Consider the following 23,000-nt stretch of genomic DNA (forward strand, 5'->3'; position numbering starts at 1 on the left):
CAGCTCATCCTCCCCCCAGTGTGCTATTTGAGATATTGTTGATTTTACTATGATTTAATGTTCACGAATGTTTATTAAGGTGGGATTAGTTCTCGCAGCAGAATCCTGGTTGCTCCCTCAAGGAGCCTTTCCTGCCAAATCTAACTGTCTAACCATTTGCTATGAATTCCTTGATGTGTCTGACTGTGACTCTCCCAGAGAGAAGAATTTTGTTGTTGTATCTAGAAAGTCATTCTGGTAAAATTAGCAAACAAATAGGCAGAGAGTTGTGTCATATTGGATCGGCCAGGTGCTGATAAAGCAACAGATGTGGTGTTGCAGTTGATAAAGAAAAGCAATATTGACACATGCCAGGAAGAAAATACATCAGTGACGATACCTGAATGGTCAACAGGATAAGCAAACCTGCTGCAAATGATTGCAGCAGTCTCTGCAATCATTTTTACTTGTGCCACACACACATACACACACACACACACACACACACACACACTGACTTCAGTGGCTGGACCACACCGCTGAATCTGGAAATATCCAGTAAGATCCCGGACTATTCAGTTCTGTTTAGCTTTCTGGCATGAAGCTTCTTATATTCAGTTTCACATTCAGAGAGGTGATGATTCAGCTGTGTGGTTATTTTGGATGCTGCTGCAGCCTTGTATTTTGTCCACCCCACTTGCCTAAATTGCAACCAACCATCACTAACTACAGCCTGAGGAATGGCCACAGAACAGATCTACTGCCTCTCTTACACGCTTGAATATTTTGTTAATTTGTTACTTATAGTCATTGGACAGTTAAATACACGCAGATCATCCTGATAAACAATAGGACTGCGATGGTGTCTAAAAGTCTGAGAATCATTTTGGACTGTATATTCATTAAAGAAATGTTAAAGCGGAAATGTGTTTGATCCTCTGACTCCTTGAATCTACTGTACTCCTTGGTGCAGCAGGCTTGTATTTTCACATCTTAGTGGTTCATCTTATAGTGTCCACTTTAGAACCACAGAGACGGCAACCAGTCTGAAATGCAGACAAGAAATAATAATCTGCAAGTAGTCTCTTATGGGATGGCATTATTGCACCAGCACAGTGAAAGAAAGAATAATAGGAAGAATAAAGGAAAACACAGCTGCAAAAGAGAGTAAAGTGTAGCAATTGAAATATTGCAAATAAAGAGAACTATGTCTAAACAGTTAAGCGATTCATTTATCATGAATTATCATTCATAAACGCTGATTTACAGTTTTTAATCAAGTCAAATCAACTGGCATTGAAAAACATCAAGCTGTTATTCCATCGGCTGCGTGATCAGGCCTGTCTGTTTCCACTGTGAGTCTGTCTCTCCGTCTGCAGTGAACTGTGTTTGTCAACTGGAGTCCTCAGACAGACGGCCCCGAGGGCCACAAAGACTGGCAGAGGCGCTTGAGAGGAAAGCCCGGAGGCCAGACTGACAGGCAGGGGACACTCAGGAGGGCTGGGCGCACATAGGGACAAAGGCAGGAGCACTCTGGAGGTTGAGCAGGAGGCCAAGGACGAAGGCAGGAACTCTCTGGAGGTACAGGAGGGGGCCGACGGTGGAGGCGGGTCTCCTCTGGAGGTTGAGCAGGAGGACAATGACAACTGAGATGGAGCAAGTGGCAGGAGAATTACAGGACAGGTGGACCAACTCTGAAGGATGACCTGGAGACCAGTGACGTGACTGGAGGTCCAGGAAGGTGGCTGGCTCCAGAAGATTCAGCCGCAGGATGGGACAGGGTGCAGAGCAGGAGGCCGGCAGCTGGAGGTCTGGCTGTGTGTCAGCAGGAGCTGCTGACTGGAGATCAGGAGTTGGTGTTGGCCAGGCCTCCTTGGCCGGGAAATGGAGCAGACTTGATGTCCCCCAACTCGGGAGGAGGCTCAGGGAGAGGAGAGTAGCCCAGGACAGCACAACCCAAGAGCAGATGAGACGTCAGCTGGGATGGCAAACTCAGGAACAGACAGTCAAGTCAAACCAGGACCCTAGTGCAGGGACAGGCAGAGTGTCTGCTGGGACGGCCAATTAAGGGTCTGGCTGGTGTGCCAACTTCAGAGCCATGTGAATACAGCCAGAGAGGAAGACTGCAAAACCGTTCAGGGCTGAAAAAAGTCCCACTTCCTTTTGGTTAAAAATAGCATAATTCATTGATTTTATATCATTATATAATTTATATTTATTCATATGTCTTATTATTTACAGATTCTAAAAGTCCAAACTGAAGGATGTTTTTCATTGTAGTAAAGATATGAGGTGAATCGCTCTTCTTTTATTTTATTTATTTGGTTCAAGAATTCATTAAGTCCCACAAGAAGATGAATGCCACCAGAGTACAGCCTAATGGCGGCATGGCAACACTAAACCTCACACCTTGGTAATTGTTATACATAACTGATGAGACAACACAATGAAAATGTAAAAAAAAAAAAAACAACTCAGCATACAGGTATTTTCACTGTTACTATATGAATGCTGGTGGTGATGAGATGACAGAGGAGGTGGGAGGAGAGGGCATCAAGTGTTTTCTGTACGGTTGTTGCCTATGGCAGCACAGTGTTGTTCATTGTGTTCACTGAAACGATTTTTACTCACAAAAACAGGATGGAAATGTAGTTGAAATATCAATGGTATTATAAGGTGATGTTATAAATAAACCAGAGCTCTGTTCTTCAGTTTTATAATGAAATAGGATGCAATTTAGAATTTCTAGAGATGATGATTATAATATCATCATCATCATCATCTATTTGTTAATGTGGCTGAGGTGAAAAGGAATCAGGATATTCAGGGTTAATATCAGGGTAAAGTTGGCTGCGACTCTTTCACCTAATGCATTGCAGTTTCATCCTTAGCATTTCAGCAGCACTCTGTTCTACACAACTGACCGAGCCCGAGTGTGGGCATCATATGGCCCGACCGTCTCCTCTGTACTCTGGGCATATGATGATGAGCCAGCACCGGGCACTCAATATTTCAGTAATAGTTCAATAATAAAGCATGGAATAAAAATGTAAAGAACTGATTTGTTCAGTATCTTTTAAAATGGAGAAGCGATAATGAAATACAGCTTACAACAAACACACACACACACACACACTCATGGTGCTGCTTACCAGGATGTTGATGATAATTAACGTTTGATATGAAGGACCATAATAAAACCTGGCTCCAATTCACTGCTTCACCATCTGTGACCCAAAATGTTGCTGTGCCTGGCTCCGTTTCCATACATATGCACACATTACCCCCATGAAGTTTGTTTTTATGAATCCTAGTGTCTTGTATTTCTGGGGAGCAGGCACAGTGTCACTTTTTGTCACTTTAAAATATTCATTCAATTCATTCAATTATTTATTATTATTCCATTTGGAACAATAATAAATACTAATTATTATTATTATTATTATTATTATTATTATTGTTTAATAATAATAATAATAATAACAATAATAACAATAATAACAATAATAACAATAATAATAATAATAATAGTAATAATAATAATGATAATAATGATAATAATAATGTCTCTGTTACCAAGAACAGAAACCTGAGGCTGCAGTGGACACACTCACCAACACTGGACACATGAAGACCTGGAAAAATGTAGCGTGGTCTGATGGACCTGGATTTGTGTAAATTTGAGTAAACACTATATGATTCATTTAAATCTTTATTTATGTCCTGATTTTGTCTTTCCCTCTTAATTTATCTCTTATTTCTCCTTCCTGATGGTGTTTGACATCATGATTAGACACAGTGATGTCACAGTGTGGTAAATATGGTGGTCCCCCTCAATTATTGAATCATTTTGCCGCCTCATTCTTTGAACAGAACAGGCATCTGTTGCACATTTGGAGCATTTGGATGTTGATCAGACGCCTGGAAAAGTGAAATTTGCTGCTACTAGGAGCAATTTTGTGAAATCAGTAGCTAAATGTCTTTATGGCTCTCAATGACTTTTCACAGGAAATTGATTTTCACAGCGGCTTCATGTATTTCTGCGGCTGTTAGAATGAACATTGCATTCAGACTGACAGACAGGGATTCAGACATGGAGAATTGGATTTAAGAGGCGACACACACTCCTATTTAATGCGTCCTTAATGATTGATTACATGCCATTCACACTTAATGGGCAGGAGAGTGCTGCCAGCTCAGAGGACTAAGGTGGGCATGCGCGGGCAAACCTGTATGTGTGTGACACAGATAAAGGGACACAGATGCAGAGTGAGAGAGGGAGAGAGAAAGCAGACAGGGGTTTGGTAGATGACAGAAGCCTGTATCACTGTCTTACAGCTCCCTTTATAGGAGCAGAAATATGCATTATGGTGCATTATTCTCTGTGACAGCTCAGTTTAATGAACCACAGAGAGGCAGCAACAATGATCACTGAATTATTGAATCTCATAATAACCCTCTACCAAATCTCCTGTGACACTACACATATTGTCTTTGCAGCAATAATAATGTGTTGTGTACTCAACAGAGAAAATGAAGCAATCCATCCAAACAGCTGTAAGGGACAAGTTCAATTTATTGTGTTTATATACTGGAGGTCGACACCGTGATGCAAACACCTAAGAAGAACTGGAACTCGGATCTTGGAGCTTTTTCCTCAAGATGGAAAGCAGTTCATCTTAATGAAGCATGAAGGAGCTGGATAGTACCTCCAATATTCTTCAGTGGTGTTCTCTATGGGACCACACAGGTAGTGTTTGTGTGAGGGCACAGTCATCCGGGGACGTCATGAAATAACACTTCTTGGATCCTGTGCTATAGCCTCATTTTTCATAACTGTCCTCCCTATAGCCTGAGAGGGTCCCAATTAGCTACACACCCATCTGGATGGAAAACGGCAATACATTAGACATGACTTAAATCAGATGTAGTGTTCTGTTCACTGTAGCCTTTTTTGCTGATAGTAATTTATATTTTTTTTCTAACTTTCCTGTTGCTTAAGCAATAGATATTCAAGACAATACAGGACAATCTAAAGTTTTTGAAGTTTTTAAAGTCAGGTGCTTTAAATCTTAACACTGCTATTGGGACTATACCAAAAAAAGCTGGCTATCATGCATGCCAGTATTAGCCTGTATTCACTGTATACCTGTGTAGATATCATATAGTGTAAAAGCAATTAGCCAAACAATAAATCAGTCTGGAACCTATTTCCCTTGTCCATTCATTTTTATAAATGTGATTATCACCCAACTGCAAACTCCACAGACCCAGCAGATTCAAACCCACGACATTTTTGCCTGACATATTGTGTAGAACTTCAATATGTCAGGCAGTATACTAACCTATGCTGAAGTTACTGGGTGAAATTCATTTAGAGTAACTAGGCTATGTTGAGCTGTTAGAACCAGAAAATACCCCATAATAATCAATGGTTGTATTGTTAATGTGTTTAAGACGGCTCACCCTAACCCACCAACAGTCACCACCCAAAGGCCACAGCACGGCACACCTGCACCCACCAGCCAGCGCTGCAGGATCTGGTTTCTCTGAGTGTTTACCTGAAATCTGTTTAGTGTTTTATTCTGCCTCTCTACCAATCTTTGCAGCCTGTAATCTTTTTAACACTATTCTTCTACCGATCATTGGATTATTTCTTGTGTTGTTTTTATTTTTGGTGTTGATACACTTGGAAAACCAGCTATTATTGTGGCTGTGTGTGTGTGGACTGCAAATTTGCTCATTCACAGTGAAGGGATCCTATCCACCGCCTGGAGTCAGAGCTCTTTAAAAGGACAAGCTGATGGATGGCTTTGTCTCTGTAGCTGCTGCCCAGGCAAAGCATATTCCCACCATAATTTCACCATACACTACTATGCACCCACTTTAATGTTGCCACTGTACTCTCATCTGCAGTCCCAATCAACCACATTCAAAACTGCACTCAGTCTGGCACCGACTGCTCCTTCTCATTCTCCTAGTAATCCACCGGCCATATTCCACTCTTGCTCTCCTAGCTGCCCAATCACCAACCTCCCTCATATCCCCACTTTGACCGTCTGTTCAGCTCATTTCAGCGCTAACCGACCGTCACCACAATGGGTGAGTTTTACCAAGATACAGCAGTTGGCTAAAATCTGTTACCTGTGGTTGGCCTGGTTTGCGTTACTCAGAGCCTCCTCTCTTCTGATTGGCTCACTGAGCTGTTGCTGATAGAGCTCCAGAGAGAAGCCTGAGAGAGGAGATGTAAAACTACATTGAGATGCTTTTTGAGTCTTAAAACCAGAAACATATCTTTTTATGGATATCTAAACTTCAAATAAAATTTTTAGAAAAGAGTAAAATATGGGCCTTTACGGTACCACAGGTACCAAAGAGAGTAAGCGAGTGAATGAAAGGCGTCAGCTTGTTTTATCCATTGTGTATTCTGGGCAGAGACCCAGCTTTTAATGTCGGAACCATAAACTGTAATAAAGATGGACGTGGGACGCCTCCCTTATGTCACCCACAGGTTTCTGAAGAGCAGTTTTGAAGCTGGAGTGAGCTGCTCCACTGTCACCATCTTGGCAGTGTCTGACTCCACCGAACTCCTGGCTAATCCAAAAATGACCAAAGAGGGGGGTGGAGCTGAAACTTGTGTTCATTTTTCAGCCGTGGAGGTTGATGCTTGTTCCGAACTGTAACTTTCCTCCAATGAGTGTGTAACGTTCCCCAAAAGAATCCAGGGGAAGGTGGACAGTGTCCACTCCTTCGTTTCAAGAGAAAGGGGGAGGAGGAGCTGATTTTTCTTCCTTACTAACTGTGTCTCACTTAGTGTCGACTACGTTATATCAAAAATGACATGTAATATCAAGACAAGCAGCACAATAAAGAATCATTCAGAATGGTATACAGGACTGTCAAGATGATTTTTCAACATTCTGATATATTACAAATTCTGATAAAATAAAGCACAGTCCTACTGTCTAGTCTAATACTATACATGATGTGCCCTGTGCTCTGCCTGCAGACTGAGCAACTCTGCAAGAGGTGTTTCATGAGGAGGCTGATTCTCTTTAAGCCTATGTAGAAAAACAACCACCAGCATCATCATTATGCCCATTCTCATAGCCCCTGTGTGTGTGTGTGTGTGTGTGTGTGTGTGTGTGTGTGTGTGTGTGTGTGTGTGTGTGTGTGTGTTGTGTGTGCATGTGTTTTTTGTCTATCCACCAGACTGTGCACAGATGACCAGCCATTAAAAGTAGGCTATAAAACAATGTCTAGATGCTTGTTTGTCTAGACCTTGTTAGGTGAAGACATCATTATTGCTTGCAGCCTTTACCTTGTTTGTAGCTGGCACCGGAGCAAGTAAAGACCAGCTGGATAATGGATAATGACTGAGCAAACAGGGCCGGTCACTGAGGGGAAAATAGTGTGTATTAATTAATGGCACATCTCTAAAAGCAAGAACATGTCTTCAGATTTCAGAGTTAATGATATAATACGTAAGAAGTAAAATTTTAGAATTATCAATATAAGAATTGCTCGAATCACAATCCATAGTATCCTACAGCCAGTGTGCAAAATGACAAGAGGAACAGAGAACAACAGAGAGATTATAGGAATGTTGTAATACAGGTTTTAAGATTATATACTAAATTACAAACAATGCTACACCCTCCTCCAGCCAGTAGACCTGCCCTGACTCTAAAGGTATGAATGGGACAGCATCTTTAAATGTGATATGTTCCTCTCAGTACATCTGTAACCAGCAGTGGAAGAAGTCCATGTTAGCTCCCTGGTTGGCTGCTCTTCCTCTCTTGGTGATTCCCTGGGGCATATGCACAGTTTTGTGCATATTGTTTGCTCCATCTTACCCTCACTTCATAGCAGTCTTCTAGGTTGTGTCTTTGATCTAGCCAAGGGCATAGGTTTGGTCTCAGTGTTGGTAGGGACACAATAACCCCATTATCCAAAACAAACAGGACTTCTTAACTCTATCAAATGAATGATTTAACATATGAGATCTGTATTTACATTTAAATAAAAACTACACACAGTATCAAACACTAGATGAAAGTTAAGTCTAGGAAATAACTCGGTAAAGGAAAAGAGCAAAATCATACAAACAATATTTTTGCATTTTTTCCTCCGACATCAACATGTTTATATTCAACAGGCCCACCAGTGTTGCAGGTTCTTATTCCCCTTGTTTTCACATTGAACGTTGAACGTTGACCTGCTACGACAGTAAAATGCTGCTAATCCAGTGGCTACTGGCTGGTTAGTTTACTAACTACTGCTGACGCTCTGGATGTCTCTTTTTTGTTGGCATGATATCTACAATGTTCAAAACGTGTTGGTGTTCTGGTGCGACATGTTGGGGCTGCATCCTCATCCATGAGACAGCCAAGGTAACTGCAGCTCTTCTTCTATGGTGTTATTCATTTTGTGGCAGTCGGAGACCTTGTAACATGTTGTTTCTCCTTTTAAATACTGCACCGCTGTTTCATGTATTGTTTACTGGTATTGGTGCCTGCCATTAAACACTGATTAAAAAAATGAACGGAACACTTGAATCACACATCGAATCTTGATGAACAAATTATTGAAGTTGAAAATCTTTGCTGATGTTCTTTGTATAATTTGCTGAGAACAAAATGATGTAACAACGGTTGATGGAAACCAATGTCATCAACCCACTGAGGGCTGGATTCACAATCACCCAGAATCAAAGTAAAAAATTTAAATCGCAGGCTGATCCAACTTTTGTGAATTTCATCACAGCAACTCATGTGACTCAGTAGTGTGTATGGCCCCCGCGTGCCTGTATGCACTCCTGACAACGTCTGGCCATGCTCCTGATGAGTGGATGAAAGTTTCTCTCTTTTGCGAATGTGAGAAATCAATGAGAAGCAACAGCAATATTTTCAAATGTCTGCCTAGAGTAGGATTAGCCTGCTCATTACACACCACAACACACACACTGAGTCTGTTAGTTCAGCAGAGGAGCTTGCCGTTACCCTTTGCTTTTGTCAGTGAGCTACAAACTTGGATCGGCAATAGGTGGACATAGTCAGCAAAGCTATGTGGACTGCTCTGAAGGATGAGGTTGTGACTCTCCCCAATGAAGATCGGTGGAAGCAGATCCAGAAAGATTTTTGCAGTTTGTGGAACTATTCCAATAGACAGTAAATAGTCTGTACCCAAGCCAACAGTAGAAGAGTAAGACTTTGTAATGATTTATGATGGACCTCAAATTGATGCCAATCCCCCAAATTGTGTGTAAAATAGGCTTTATAATATGAGGGGAATTTGTGCAGCATTTGTAGAGTCAAATCTGGGGAAAAAAAACATCAGAAGAGGGAAGTGGAGTGGATCTCCTGTGCAGCCTGCAAAAAGTGGTACCATACGTATGTGGGGGAAAACGAAGTGATTGATGATGATGATGAATCATACCAGGTACAGGTTTACAGTTGTGGACATACAGACATTCGGTGGTGACGCTGATGCTGGGGTGGTTTCAAGAAGTGCTTTTGGATCCCAGTTGATTCAGGACAAGCTTCCCCTGCCACCTCCATCCGCTCTACCTGGGAGTTAAGTACTGAGCCCCCCCGTCCTCATAGCAGATGAAGCCTTTCCACTGAAGGTCAACTTAATGTGACTAGAGTTTGTATACACCTATACAATCGTCACACAAGTTGAATATATATGAAATTTAAAATTGATTAATGAAATGAATGGGCAGTATTATACTGTGTTTTATTTGTGTTATTCATTGTTAATACATTACCATACTTAATGCATTCTCCTCACTATTCATTATCTAACAGGGACTAATCTCACTGCTGAACAGCAGGTGTACAACTACCTCCACTCCAGAGCATGGCGGGTGGTTGAAAATGCCTTTGGCATCATGTTGAGGGAGCTCCTGAAGAAACATGGTGATGTAATTACCAAAGCTGCTGTTTGCCATTGTTGTCCATGCTGATGTGCAACAACGATAGACGTCACATCCCCATACTGCCCCCTAGCATTCATATGCATATTGCATCTTGTGTATGAGTAGGAATTGACCTAATTATGCACACACCCATTTTCTTGACTGCACCTGGTGCTACTCTGATTGCCTGGCAGCTGACACATATTTTTACATGTCCGGATGCAGACTGTGAGTTGAAATACTTTCACAACACTGGTAAGCCCATTTATTAAAGGCTTTAATTTTTGTAGTGTGTCTTGGTATTTTTTGTTATGACTTATTGATCAGAAAGCACAGTACAAGTCTATCCTCTCTCCTTTTTCAGTTTTATGATATTTCCTTAGAGCTTGTGTTTTGTTGAGCCTCTTCTTCAGGAAACAGCAGGAAGTCAGGCAGGAGTCTCTGCAAGAGTTCTTACATGCTGTGAAGTCTCATGGAGAAAACGGAATGTTTTGTCCCTAAGGATATGTGTAAAGATCAGTTTGTTGAACATGTGTCTGACTCTAACCTTCCCAGGGAGTTAAAACGTGTCATGAAGCAACATCCTGATTACACTCTTTAGACGTGAGGGCTAAAGCTATATGGTGGGTGCAGGAGGGAATGCCAGAGGAGCTTAGAGGTATGAACTCTCAGCCCCCTGTTTTAGTGCCCTGCAGCGATGCGGGGAGGTGATGACCTTTAGTACAGGTAGCACAGATGACAGAGCTTAAGCATATGTTACAGGTGCAGCAGGAACAAACTAACCAGTTAGCACAGAGTTTGTTGGCGCTACAAGCAGCACCGAGGTCAATAGCTTATATCAAATGTGCTAACAGTGTCAAATGCATATATTGTCAGAAACCAGGGGCCTTGTGTACAAACCTTGGGTATGCACAAAAACATTGCCTCACCTATCTTTCACGCTCATGATCAGATGTATCAAGAATGAAATGAACGAGAGAATTTGCATTCCTGTACGCCAGCTTCATGTCGGGTGCACGCACGTTTCTAATGGTTTTAGTCAGTTGGCGACACTTAAAGGTGATGCAGTCAAACTACTAACATGACGAACTAGTTTACAAGTCTGTCGGACCACGTGGATTTTGCTCCTCCTCAACGCCTTATTGGAAGCAATAACACATCCACATGTATGCAATTAAATAAGTCTACATAAAAGCATGCGCAAAAAGATGCAATACGTGTCCTAATAACAATGGCAGCTTTGGACTTAGAGGAAATAGCGAATGGAAGAATTAGAAGGGAACAGGAATTCAGAGACCAAACAGACTTTTTGGGCCCTTGATGATGACTGATGTATCAGTCGTTTAAGATTTCCTAGAGCGGTCTTCTTGGAACCGTGCTGGGTTGGGTCCAGCTTTGGAGAGGGACATGGTGAGGAGTTATTGTCTCTTTTCCCTTACAAGTGCTGACCGCACTGGGTTTTGAGATGGGGTTTCAGAGAGAACAGGCAGACCAGTCTACACTATGCCAGTCATCCTTGAGCCACATCACGCCAACTGTCCCGTGTTGTAATACGACATTATGAAACTAGCTGTGTGAGTCAGTGTGTAGCATCAAATCTGCCCTCAGTCCCACAAAGAAGAACAACTTCCTCCAGAGCTTGAAGTTACATTACAGTTCCAGACTTAAAAAATAAAAAGCTCCCGACTAGCATCACAGAAAAGTAGAGATGGATGAAACTCCTGGAAAGCGATCTTTATCTCCATCCCAAAGGACCGCTCTGACAAGAAACCACGTTCAACAGCAAAGAAAAGAAGAAAACGAATAAATCCTGGCGTGACTTTCCACCACTGGAGACCGCTCTTGAGAGTAAAGAGATGCGGTTTGATGCAGAGCTCACAACTTTTATTTTAGACTGGTGACTTAACATGTTGGTCTTTAGCGAAAAGTATCATTGGTGCAACTGGTGATATTGATGATGTTGACTTACATTTTAGTGGTTTGGTAGAATTTATCCTGTTTCTGCGGTTGTTGTCCAGCTAGTTACATCAGTAACTTAAGGGTAGTTTTGTAACTGATGACTGTAAATTGAGATTGTATGGATCCAGTAGACTGAGTGAATACATATGGATCAGTTCACCACATTGTTACCACTTTACATTACTGTTGTGAGATCAGGTATGATTGAAGGTGCACTGGGCCTTTACATTTCTCAGGAGATTTCAGCATCCCTCTGTCTTTATCAGGACCTGAGTCAGTACAGACACCGCGTCCACCTGTCCCACCAACACCAACACCAACAGCAGAGAGTGTACAGACACAGTGAGGACGGTCTTGGTTCTAGCTTCTGACTGGGACCTTGATTGTACTAATCTAGTTGGCAATGTCCCCATTAGGCAGAGGTACAGACGAATTTCTCCTGCTGACAATGATGACTTTAGGACCAACAATCAGATTATCTGACTACTTAAATGGCAAAACCCAGAAGGATGCTTTCCCCTTCCCTTTTATAGAAGAATCCTTGGATGTCCTTGCAGGAGCTCAGTAGTTTTCTACCACTGATTTGGCTTGTGTTTACCATCAGGTTCCCGTCATGGAAAATGAATGAAGGAACATTGACAAATGCCAACATTTCCAGCAACAGCTGCGATACTTGAGGAATATGGTCTGGAGATCTCTGTGTTGGCCGGCTGGTCCACCCATGGTACTGTGTCTGAGCCAACGTCGTTCCTTGGCTTTGCCAGCTACTACAGGCAATTTGCCCAAGGTTTTGCCAAGTTGGTTGCGCCACCAAGTAGTAGCTGAACTGGTAGGAAAAAGAAAGTCAAGGTGTCGTTTTTGAATTACTTCATGGAACTTGCGCCAAGTCTTGTATCGTCAACCATGCAAGCCTATGCTAACTTCAGTATCCCTTTTGTACTAGAGGAATGCCATTGCCATGATGGGCTGAGAGCAGTCCTGTCCCGGGCACAAGATGATATGGTCAGACGTATTGCCTACACCAGCAGGACCTTTTACCCTCCTCACCCATAACTAGAGTTGTAGTAATAGACTATAGTCCATGACTAGAACATGTCCCTGGCTGGCTAGCATGTTAGTTGTGGGCTTGCCAGCTCATCGCTGCTAGGTAACTAACTAACCCTATGAGTAGTCACTATGTTGTATAGTTACTGCAATCACATATTTCATGGAGACGTACAGATTAATTTTGCTGCAACACTTTCTGGTGTGACTGGCCATCAATAATAATAATGTTTTACAGCAGTGTGGTCAGTAAGCCAACGCGTTCAAATCTGATTTTCTTGTGGTATTTGCTGTTAAGTAACTGTCCAAACTGTACAGAATATTTTGTGTGTGCATGTTTTAACACTTCATTCATTGATACTCACAAATATAAAGTCATCTAGTTCATAATTTTATTTACATCCCCCAAAGTAACATATTTGTTGATTTTGGAAAGTTTGCATCTCACTGTTATTTGTGACTGGTGTACTGTAGTTCAGTGTGGTAGATGAGTTTAATTGAGTGCAAAAACCATTGTGCTGACCTGCCCCTGATGAGAAAAAGAGGGTAGCAGTGGAGAACTAAGCTCTGAATTTCTACTATTAGTGTATTAGTATTATTGCAATAGTATTTTATAATATGAGCTTGATAACACTAACTCAGTATTCTCATGGGGATGCAGTAAAGTCAAAGTTTGTTTTTGTTCTTTGGTTAATGCGCAGGCTCCTAACAGACGAAGACAGGTTAAACTAAACACTGAGGTATCTAATGATTTGTCTTCACAGTTAGTGGCCAGTGTAGAAAGTTATTTATTGATTTATCTGCCAAAGACAATTGCTACTTGCATTTGAAGGTGCCTGGGTGGTATTTTCAGACCTTGTGTGCAACCATATGCCGCTGTAAAAATCACATCACAAATTATACTGTGTTTCTAATGTGCATTCAGTCCTGTTCCACTATGATTTGATCATTGCATTACTTTGTTATACCATTACCATGACGGTAATCGTGACAAAAATTATCACAATAAAGATATTGTTTTACACTGGGAGTATTTTGTTACAGAAGAAAATGTGGCTTGTATACTGCTGGGGTTTGCATGAAATGAAAAGCTTTATTTGCACATAGCATGTGATTCATTTAGAGGTAACAGGAGAAAGAAGCTGTCCTTTGAAATCTCACTTCATTGTTTCTTCTCTGTCTTGAATCTGTCCCCTGTTGTGGAGTAGAATAACAAACTGTGGAAAACGTGTGCTTGACGCCATTATATTAGCCTCTGGTGTAAGCTGCATTCCTTCCCCTTGCATATATACTGTATATTGTACAAGACATGCAATGTGGGCGTCAGTGGGTATGACATTTGAAAGTATCAGTGAGCTTCTGCTGGCATGGCTGTAGTAACACTGATTCACACATCTCTCTGTCTCTGCAGGGAGTGACACCGGGGAGCTGCAACATTGCTGATTATACATAATGTTGGCAAAAGGAGTCAGGAGACAGATCAGGGAGTGGGCGTAGTGGAGGGCTGAAGGGCGGCTGCTTATTTTTGTAGATGGAATAACAAGGTGAGCAGCTTATTTTGAATTTAATTATCTTGTTTTTGAGAAATGTTTAAGTCCCTTTAAACTTTTTGTAATTGTGTCCTGTATTTTAAATAGTACAATGTCCTTCTCAGCTGCAAGTTACTTCACTGATATGAAAACTGTTTTACTCAAGGTAGCGTGCCTCAAGTGGAGTAATGTTTACAATGACTGAGATTTTAGCTAAAAAGTCTGGTGTACAAAAGTCAAGAACATTATTATTATTGTCAAGGAAAACAAAATTAAACAATTTAGTTTCTATGAACCTGAACCTGAAAAACGTGTCTTTGTTAACCCATGACATCATTGTTGGTTAGGGTTACAGGTGCAACAGAGCACACTGTAATGAAACCAATGAAACCAATGAAACAGGCTCAAAACTGTCAACCAGAAAGCCTGTTGTTTAAAGGTCCATATAGTCTAAAGGTAGATGTCCATGTGTTGTTTGATTATAAAGCAGGTCTAGGTTCTATATTAATACTGTCAAAGTATCAAAGCCTCAGTCCACAGAGAAATGCACACAGCCTGTATTCAGAAACTGAGCCTTAAAACCAGCCGTCAGGACTTCTGTAACTTTATGTTGTCACAACTATAAAATCACTGCCCTCAGCCATGCCCAAGCACAGCCCACCATCCAACCTTGCAGGATTTGATTTCTATGAGTGTTTATCTGAAATCTGCTATATTTTTATTGGATCACTCAGAAAACAGTCAGCCAATCAGAAGAGAGGCTCAGAGCCTCCGCTCTTCTGATTGGCTCACCGACCTGTCGTTACTAGAGCTTCAGAGAGAAGCCTGAGAGAGGAGATGTGAAACTACACTGAGATGGTTTTTGATTCTTAAAACCACAAATATATCTTCTTAAGAATCAACACTTCAAATAAAAACAGAAGTGTCACTCTTAAATTAAGTTACTCTTTCACATTAACCTAATAGGTTAACAGCCAAATGCTATCTTCATTATGGAACATGGGAACAAGCTTATCCTCTGTTATCAGAAAAAAATAGGTATTATGATATTACTGTTTGTGTTATTGTTTTTATCATTTATTATTTATTATTAGGTATTAAGATGTTTGTTGACGGCTTAGATAATTGGGAAAGCTAATGAAATAAGTCACCGTCTTATGGATCTATATTAAAGTGTACAGCAGTATCACTTGTGCTATAATTACAACAAAGCTATAACAACGTTTGACAGTGACCCCAGTTTGACAGTGTGAAAGTCTATTCACTTTCTTTAATTCTGTAAGTAGGAAATGTTTCTAGTCTTTTGGACTGTCACATTATAATCTCCAGCTGACTGGGCATTTGGCTTGCAACATGGGTCTGTAAATCCAACTGAATATTTGTCACAGGCTAGTAATGTTGTGCAGTCATGCCTTTATCATCTGTGAAGCATATCAAAAATGTAATTACTGCTATTTTTAGCTCAGTTAGAGAAGATGAAAAGGACAGGCCTGCAGCTTGTCCATAATACTCAAATGTGTCTGATGTCAAATGCAAGATGACTTCTCAGTTGTCGCCTCCCTGTTATTTTACTTGATGGGCTTGTAATCAGTTCTACCCACACAACATTACATGTTACTTTTATTTTCCTTCAATTATTATGAGTGTCATTATCATGGCCAAGTTTATAGGAGAGTATCAGCTGTACATGATAAAAATGCGTAGGCCGTTGGTTCTGATGAATTAAGCTTTGACAGGTGTTCTTTCTTGATGAGCACCTCTGTACTAAAACATAGGTTCATGAGGTTTGGTTGCATGATGTTTGAATACATTCTAATGCTTTAGCATGTAATATGAACACGTTTTACACTATACTAAGTGACACAATCTATGCTAATCCTGTAGCTCATGCTAATTTGAGTTGCATCTGGGTGCATGCTAATCCTTAAGCATATCATATCATAGAAACACTTTATTTTGGTGGGTCTATACACCCCATATACAGCTATTTAGTAACAGTATGTGTCACACTGATGCTTATAATATCAGTTTTAAGGCTGTTTCCATGCGCACTCCATGAGCGGCGAGATTTGGTGATCGTAGTGACGATAGATGCAACTTGGCAACTCGAGACATGGAAGACTACACCAATGGATACTGACCAATGATAGTTCGCCATCCATCACAATTTCCACAATGTACATACATGTGTGGCAGAGGTGTAGTGCTATTTGTTGAAGGACCAGATCGCACCTACGATGCACGCCAATGTGTGCACACATACGCTTAAGGTTGTGGCCCATTTCAAAGGTTAGAATCATTGTTTCTATGGTGGCAAGTTTACATTTGTCAATAATAACAATAATAAAATGTAGCTAAACTACCTTTTATTTGCAGCAGCACTGTAGAGGCAACACAAGCTGTCCAAGTGTGATATGATGAATTTGTCATGTGTCTTTGCAAATGCATCACAAATTAAAAAAAAAAAAACATCAGAAGAGTGAATAATGAATGAAAGGATGTTTTGCTGCCTTCTTATCTTTACTAGTCAACGATATCTGAGTAGAAAAAATTCAATTCGCTGTGTCGCTCAAAGGCTACTGGAAGCTACTGACAACTTTTAAGGTGGAATGCTGACATTGTGAGTCAATCAATACACCTTAAATGTCAATATGACAAATCTGACAATTCCAGTTGTTTTTATGAGCTCTCTTGCATGACGTAGGCCTACACTTCAGTAGTGATTGAATCTTTCACTGCTTAAAAAATGTATATCAATTTCAACTGGATTATGTGAACTGTGAATATTCTATTTAATCCCTTGAAGAAAAAAATGGCAGATCCTACACCTGTGGTTAGTAGAAATGAGACGAAAGGAATTGACAGTTTCAGCAACAATATTATTCCTCTTTCACTGATGGTGATTTCTGATTTGGGCTCTTACTGGTCAACTGAATCTGTCGCTGAAGTTGGCAGATAGGTGGGGGAAGACAAAAACTCAATAGTGGTTAGGGCGCAAGCCATGGTTTGACTCCCAGTCCTGTCTCTCTACACTGTCCTGTCAAATAAAGGCATAAAAAAATGCCCCAAAAATCTGGAGTTGCTAGTTTTTTGTTCAGATGTGATGAAGCTGCTTTCTTTGTCATCCATAACGATTTGTTACACTGGATACAAGGAGCGCTTGTTGTAATCTATAAATTAATTTTGCTTCCAGCAGCCCCATGAAGGTTGTGTCGGGCCATCACTGTTTATTCTGACCCATTAGGCAGACTAAAACTCAGCTGTCAGGTCAAGCAACATCGGTGTGAAGCATCAAAACACATCATCCACTGAGGACTCAGACCGCCATGATGGTTTTAGGATTCAGTATTTTGGAATTCAGGTTTATGTATGTATGCTTATATTGTAGACGAATATACATCCATTCAAAAGCCGAATCCGAATGTCTGAGACCACTTTTCCAGAATGGGGAGATAGACATTAAAATTAATAAGAAATCAATAAGAACAACAAAGATTTTTTAATATAATATATTAAAAAGTAATAATATATGTTGTTTAAAAAAAATTGCATATATAAATTCAATTTATATTGTTAAAAAATATGCTTACAACATGTACATACAATATGTACATATATAAATATGACTATGGTTGTTTCATATACAGTATGTTATAATTGTTATATATTGTTATATATCCAGAGGATGTATATGATAATAATATGTCCCCTTATAGGTAATATATATGGTAACATCGCTCATATACACACTTATAAGTACATATACGTCATATATTACATTTGTGTATGGGACAGATATGCCTCTGTGTGTTTGGTGGGAGGATTTGATGTGAGACGCTGATGAGTGTGTGTTAGTCAGTGTGTTCTTGGGTGGCAGTGACTAACTCAGAGGATGTGTGGGCGTTGGTGAGCAGTTGTCAGGACCATTTGATTGACTTGGGTCCCGTCTGGTTTACAGCTGGTGTTGCTCTGATCTGATGAAGGACTGAGCTGCTCCTGAGTTTCTGCCACAAACAAAGAAACAATATGTACTTGTGCACTCGTAGATGTTGCTGTAGATTTAGCAGCACAGTATTGTAAAAACCTACAGTTAAATGCCACATTTCTTCATTACAGTAAAATAGGCCTACCTTAGATTGTCTTGCATTCTGGGTAATTTATGTTAAGCGGGAATATTTTGCAGTATATTTTAGGCTTGCTGTGACCTCGCTGTAACCGTAGACTGTCAGGAGGTTAGGATTTTACATTCTAGTGTAGCATGTCAACATGTTTTTTTAGTGTGGTATGAGACTGTGAGGTTAGCCGGCTAACGTTGCAATCCATTCCCACACCTAGCAATTTTCTAGCTAACTATGTGACTTTAGTGTGCGTAGCAAGTGCCTAACCTCTCAAAGATGTACAGTAAATTGAAAATTGTATTTTACTTTGTGAAAAAATACCCTAACATTATTTCATACCTAAATAATCAGTAAATTTGTTGCCTAGTTAGCTGACTTGTAGAGATAGATATGATGCCTCTCAGCACGGTGACCAAGCCTGGGTTTACGGCTTTGATAAATACACTGGATAAGCGGTACAGCGTACCCTCCCGCACATATCATGGCCAGGTTGCCTTACCGGAGGAATATAAAAAATACAAGCTGAGAGTCGCAGCGGAGTTTTTCCCTACTACAGCTGACCTGTGGTCAAGCCGTACAGCAGAGCCCTATCAGTCCTACGGTGCAGACTTCAACCTCAAAGCTCACTGCCTCCAAACTGCCTACTTCCCAGTCGACCACACAGGGGAGAACATTGCAGAGAGCCCCTGAGAGAGGGGCTTTCCAGCTGGGATCTCCATGAAGAGAACCATGTCTGCATAACGACGGACAACGCATCAAATATGGTGAAGGAAGCGCAGCTTGATGAATGGAGCAGGCTCCAGTGTTTCAGGCACCGATTACATCTTGCCTTTGGTAAGTTAGTATTGTGTGTGTGTGTGTGTGTGTGTGTGTGTGTGTGTTTGAGTTTGAAAGTGTGTGACTGTGTGTTTGTGAGTGAGAGTGAGTTTCAGAGTGAGTGGGAGAGAGAATGTGAGTGTGTGTGTAATGCTGATAGCCTTGTATCACACAACTAAAATTGAATGAACTACCCTCTTTATTTTTTATTTCTTTCAGAAAATGCACTCAAAGATGACAGAGTGTCAAGAGCAACAGGGCTGTGCAAGAAGCTGGTGGGGCACTTCTCTCACAGTTGGAAGAAGAAGGCAACAATGACTGAGGCACAGAGGGAGCTTTAACTTCCTGAGTACACCCTCATTATTGAGTGCCCAGCAAGATGGGGATCCAAAGAAATGATGATTGCCAGAGTGTTGGAACAGGCCAAAGCCATATCCCAGATATTGTCAGGCGACCGATATTCACGCTCTCTCATTCCAACCTGGCAGGATATTGATGTTTTGGAGTCTGTTCACAAGGCACTGCATCCTCTCCTGGGATTTACAGATGCTCTTTCTGGAGGGGAGTATGTGAACATCTCCTACCTCAAGCCAGTTCTCTGCCTTCTGGCCACATCAGTCCTGGCTGAAGATGCTGAGGACACTGACCTGACTAGGTCGATTAAAACCAAGGTTCTGGCATAGCTCAATGATGAATGTAGTGACCCAAACACCCAGGAGCTTTTGGATGTTGCATCGTTCCTGGACCCTTGGTTCAAAACGCATTTAAACAATTAATTTATCATTTAATAAACGTTGCTGCTGTCTAGGCCACTACTGATTCAAAAGATAAATAAAACTTCCAATAACAAATTGTCTATTTAAAACCAAGGACTGAGTGTGTAGCAAAGTGCTGATATGAAAAAAAAAATCACGTATTCATTTTTTCTGTAAACCAAGGACAGACAAAGTAGCAGCAATAAAAAACAAACAACAAAACAACCACTTAAAACACTACATATTGAGCCATACAGACCCACTGTGGCTCAGTTTACTCAGGAAATCAATGCTACAGTTGTGAAACTGATTATAACCTGGAATCAACAAAAAACGTTTCAACAAAACTTTTCCCTCAATGAAAATAAAATAAAAGTGCATTTCGTGTTCGGCATTCTGCGGTCTACCGTGTCTGTTGCGAGTTCCGACTACATGAGGCTATATGTCAGTCATGTCAGTCACAGTCCATTCAAACTGGGGACAGTCAGCATCTCCACATGGTCTCGTGAAGGTTGCTATCGTCTGAGAACAGATATTCCCCAGCGCAGAGAGGATTCGCTCTGACAGGGTGGATGTTGCAGGGATGCGCAGACGAGATCTTGCCAGCTTTGAGAGTGTGAGGAAACGCCCCTCATTTTCCCTCCACCATATGAGAGGATCTTCCTTTTTGGATATTACTGACTCTGCAAAGTACATCTGAACTTCATTTCTCACCATTTGGATCTTTTGGTCGTAATGGGTTTCCTCTTCCTCCTCACAGCCATGTATCCCAGTCTCCTTTGCTTTTTTGATAGCAAGGACTTCAACTGACCCTTGCACCCTTGTGCCATCTTCAGCTGCCAAAAACTTCAGCTTTCAGAATGGTCAATGGCAGCTGCAAGAACAAGTGGGTTGTCTCTCTCTGCTGAGATGGTCTTCAGACTCCCCCATCTCTCAGTGATCTCTTGTCCTGCACTGGCCAGAAAGGCTTCGCTGTATGGTCCGTTGCAGCCCTTTGACACGCTGTGGAAGGCATGAAGCAGTTGCGTACTCCTGTCCACTAAGGTAAACAGTAGCACATTCAAAAGGCTGCAGCCCTTTTAACCAGTTCTTCAGGCAGCACCCATTGACCTGGCTTCATATCAAAGTGGTGTTTGCCCCTTGCAGAAACCTCAGGATCAGATAGAGTTGCAGTGACTGGCCAGCGCTGTTCCAGGAGTCTCTCTACCATGTGATATGTACTGTTCCATCTTGTGTTGACATCCTGGATCAGCTTGTGCTGTGCTGTGTTCACTTGCTGTTGTTTCAGCCTCAGTTTTGTATTCATGGTAATTATTACATGCTTACAAGGCTGTAAGTTAAACAAATCAGTCGATATACTACTGTGATTGAAGTAGTCATATTTTATTTATATCAGTTCATGCATCATCTAATCTAATCAACAACAACATATATTCAACATTTTATGTGTAATCTATCTAACACTGTGTTAGTCATAATATAGAATAATTTATTGCTTGTGTTTGTTGAATAATACAGAAGATAAGGAACTTAAAAAAAATAATCGCATATTAAATTGCAATCACAATATTGGTAGAAAAAATAAACAACTGGATTATTTTCCCAAGTCGTTCAGCCCTAAAGCCTTTGACTTAAACTATTTAATTTGTGCAGCAGTGAGAGATCCAATTCTGTGGCAGGCTGATTGTAATGGCAAATAATGATAATGTTATCACGTATGTTTTGTTGTATTTTGTTTTAACACTAACACTGTTCTATGGCTAACAGCATCATCGAATAAAATATAATTTGCTTTCTCATACTTCTACACTATAAGTGTCTGTCTTTGCACAGGGGAGGGGGCGTCCCTGCCACAAGGTGCTGGTGAGGCGGATGAGTAGTCTGTAAGTATTACGAGTTTTTACATTTTAGAATTTTAATTTTTTTGTGTTTTAATAGCTAACAGGTTTTGTCCTACTTGTCTTAAGGTGTTTTAGTCGGTTACAGTCTGTGGTCGGAGTTTCACCATCAGTGAGGGGTGCAATCTTCACCAGGTTCCCATGCAGGCATCTTGGTTCACTTAAGTAATGCATGCACACTGCTGCTTGTGTAGAGGCAAGTGGATTTCTCCCATTACTTCTGTATTATAATTAAATCAGATGTGCATTGTGCAACAGTAGAGTTAAAGCTAAAAGTTGCGGGACAGGAGGAATTTGAAGATTGGGTTGAGTGCAATAGAGTCTTCTCTATAAGCATATTTATTGACTGGCATGATGTTGCTAACAGGTTTCTGGTGAGGATCAACCCTGAGGATGGCTCAAAATGCTCTGCTACACGGGGAGTGAGCAGGAGGACTAAAATACAGTAGAAATAGATCAAAATTACAGTAAAAATACAGTAAAATACTATAATATATGCTGCAAATTGCATTACAGTAATTTATTGTAAACCAAGATACAGTAAAATGCTGCTGGCAAGTTGCTGTAAATATACAAGGAAATTGTTAAGAGTGTACAGTTAGATGAGGTAAATTAATATTGATAATTTCTCTAATAATGCAAGTATAAAGAGAGAAATAATAATTTAAATGTGTGTCTGTGAGGTCGAGAGAAGGCTGAGCGTGTTGCTGAAAATACCAGCACTTTCCTGAGTTTTTTTCTATTTAATTTTTCCTCTTATTGTCTATGAGACGTTTAATTTTCTTCACGCTTTGTTCACCTGCTGCATGATGGACACTGACATCCGTTTGTTTAGTTTGGGAAGTAAAACACTCTCTCTCCACAGAGTGAGTAAAAGAGAGAGCGTGAGTCTTGTGTAGAAAAATAAACTCTGCAAAAGGACAAGTCAAAGCCAGCCTTCAGAATGAACATAAAAAGCCTTCAGCAAAGCTGACTGGGAA

The 23,000-nt window shown here is 40.8% G+C and overlaps 1 pseudogene; it reads right to left on the bottom strand.

Annotated features, from left to right (window-relative positions):
- Positions 1-20,580: 20,580 nt before the first annotated feature.
- LOC147817184 (E3 SUMO-protein ligase ZBED1-like) lies at positions 20,581-21,428 on the bottom strand (annotated as a pseudogene).
- Between the last annotated feature and the right edge of the window lie 1,572 nt (positions 21,429-23,000).

Source organism: Seriola lalandi, unplaced genomic scaffold, assembly GCF_002814215.2.
Source record: "Seriola lalandi dorsalis isolate HSWRI2012SDOR001 ecotype SW California unplaced genomic scaffold, Sedor1 jcf7180002055008, whole genome shotgun sequence".
NCBI lineage: Eukaryota > Metazoa > Chordata > Actinopteri > Carangiformes > Carangidae > Seriola > Seriola lalandi.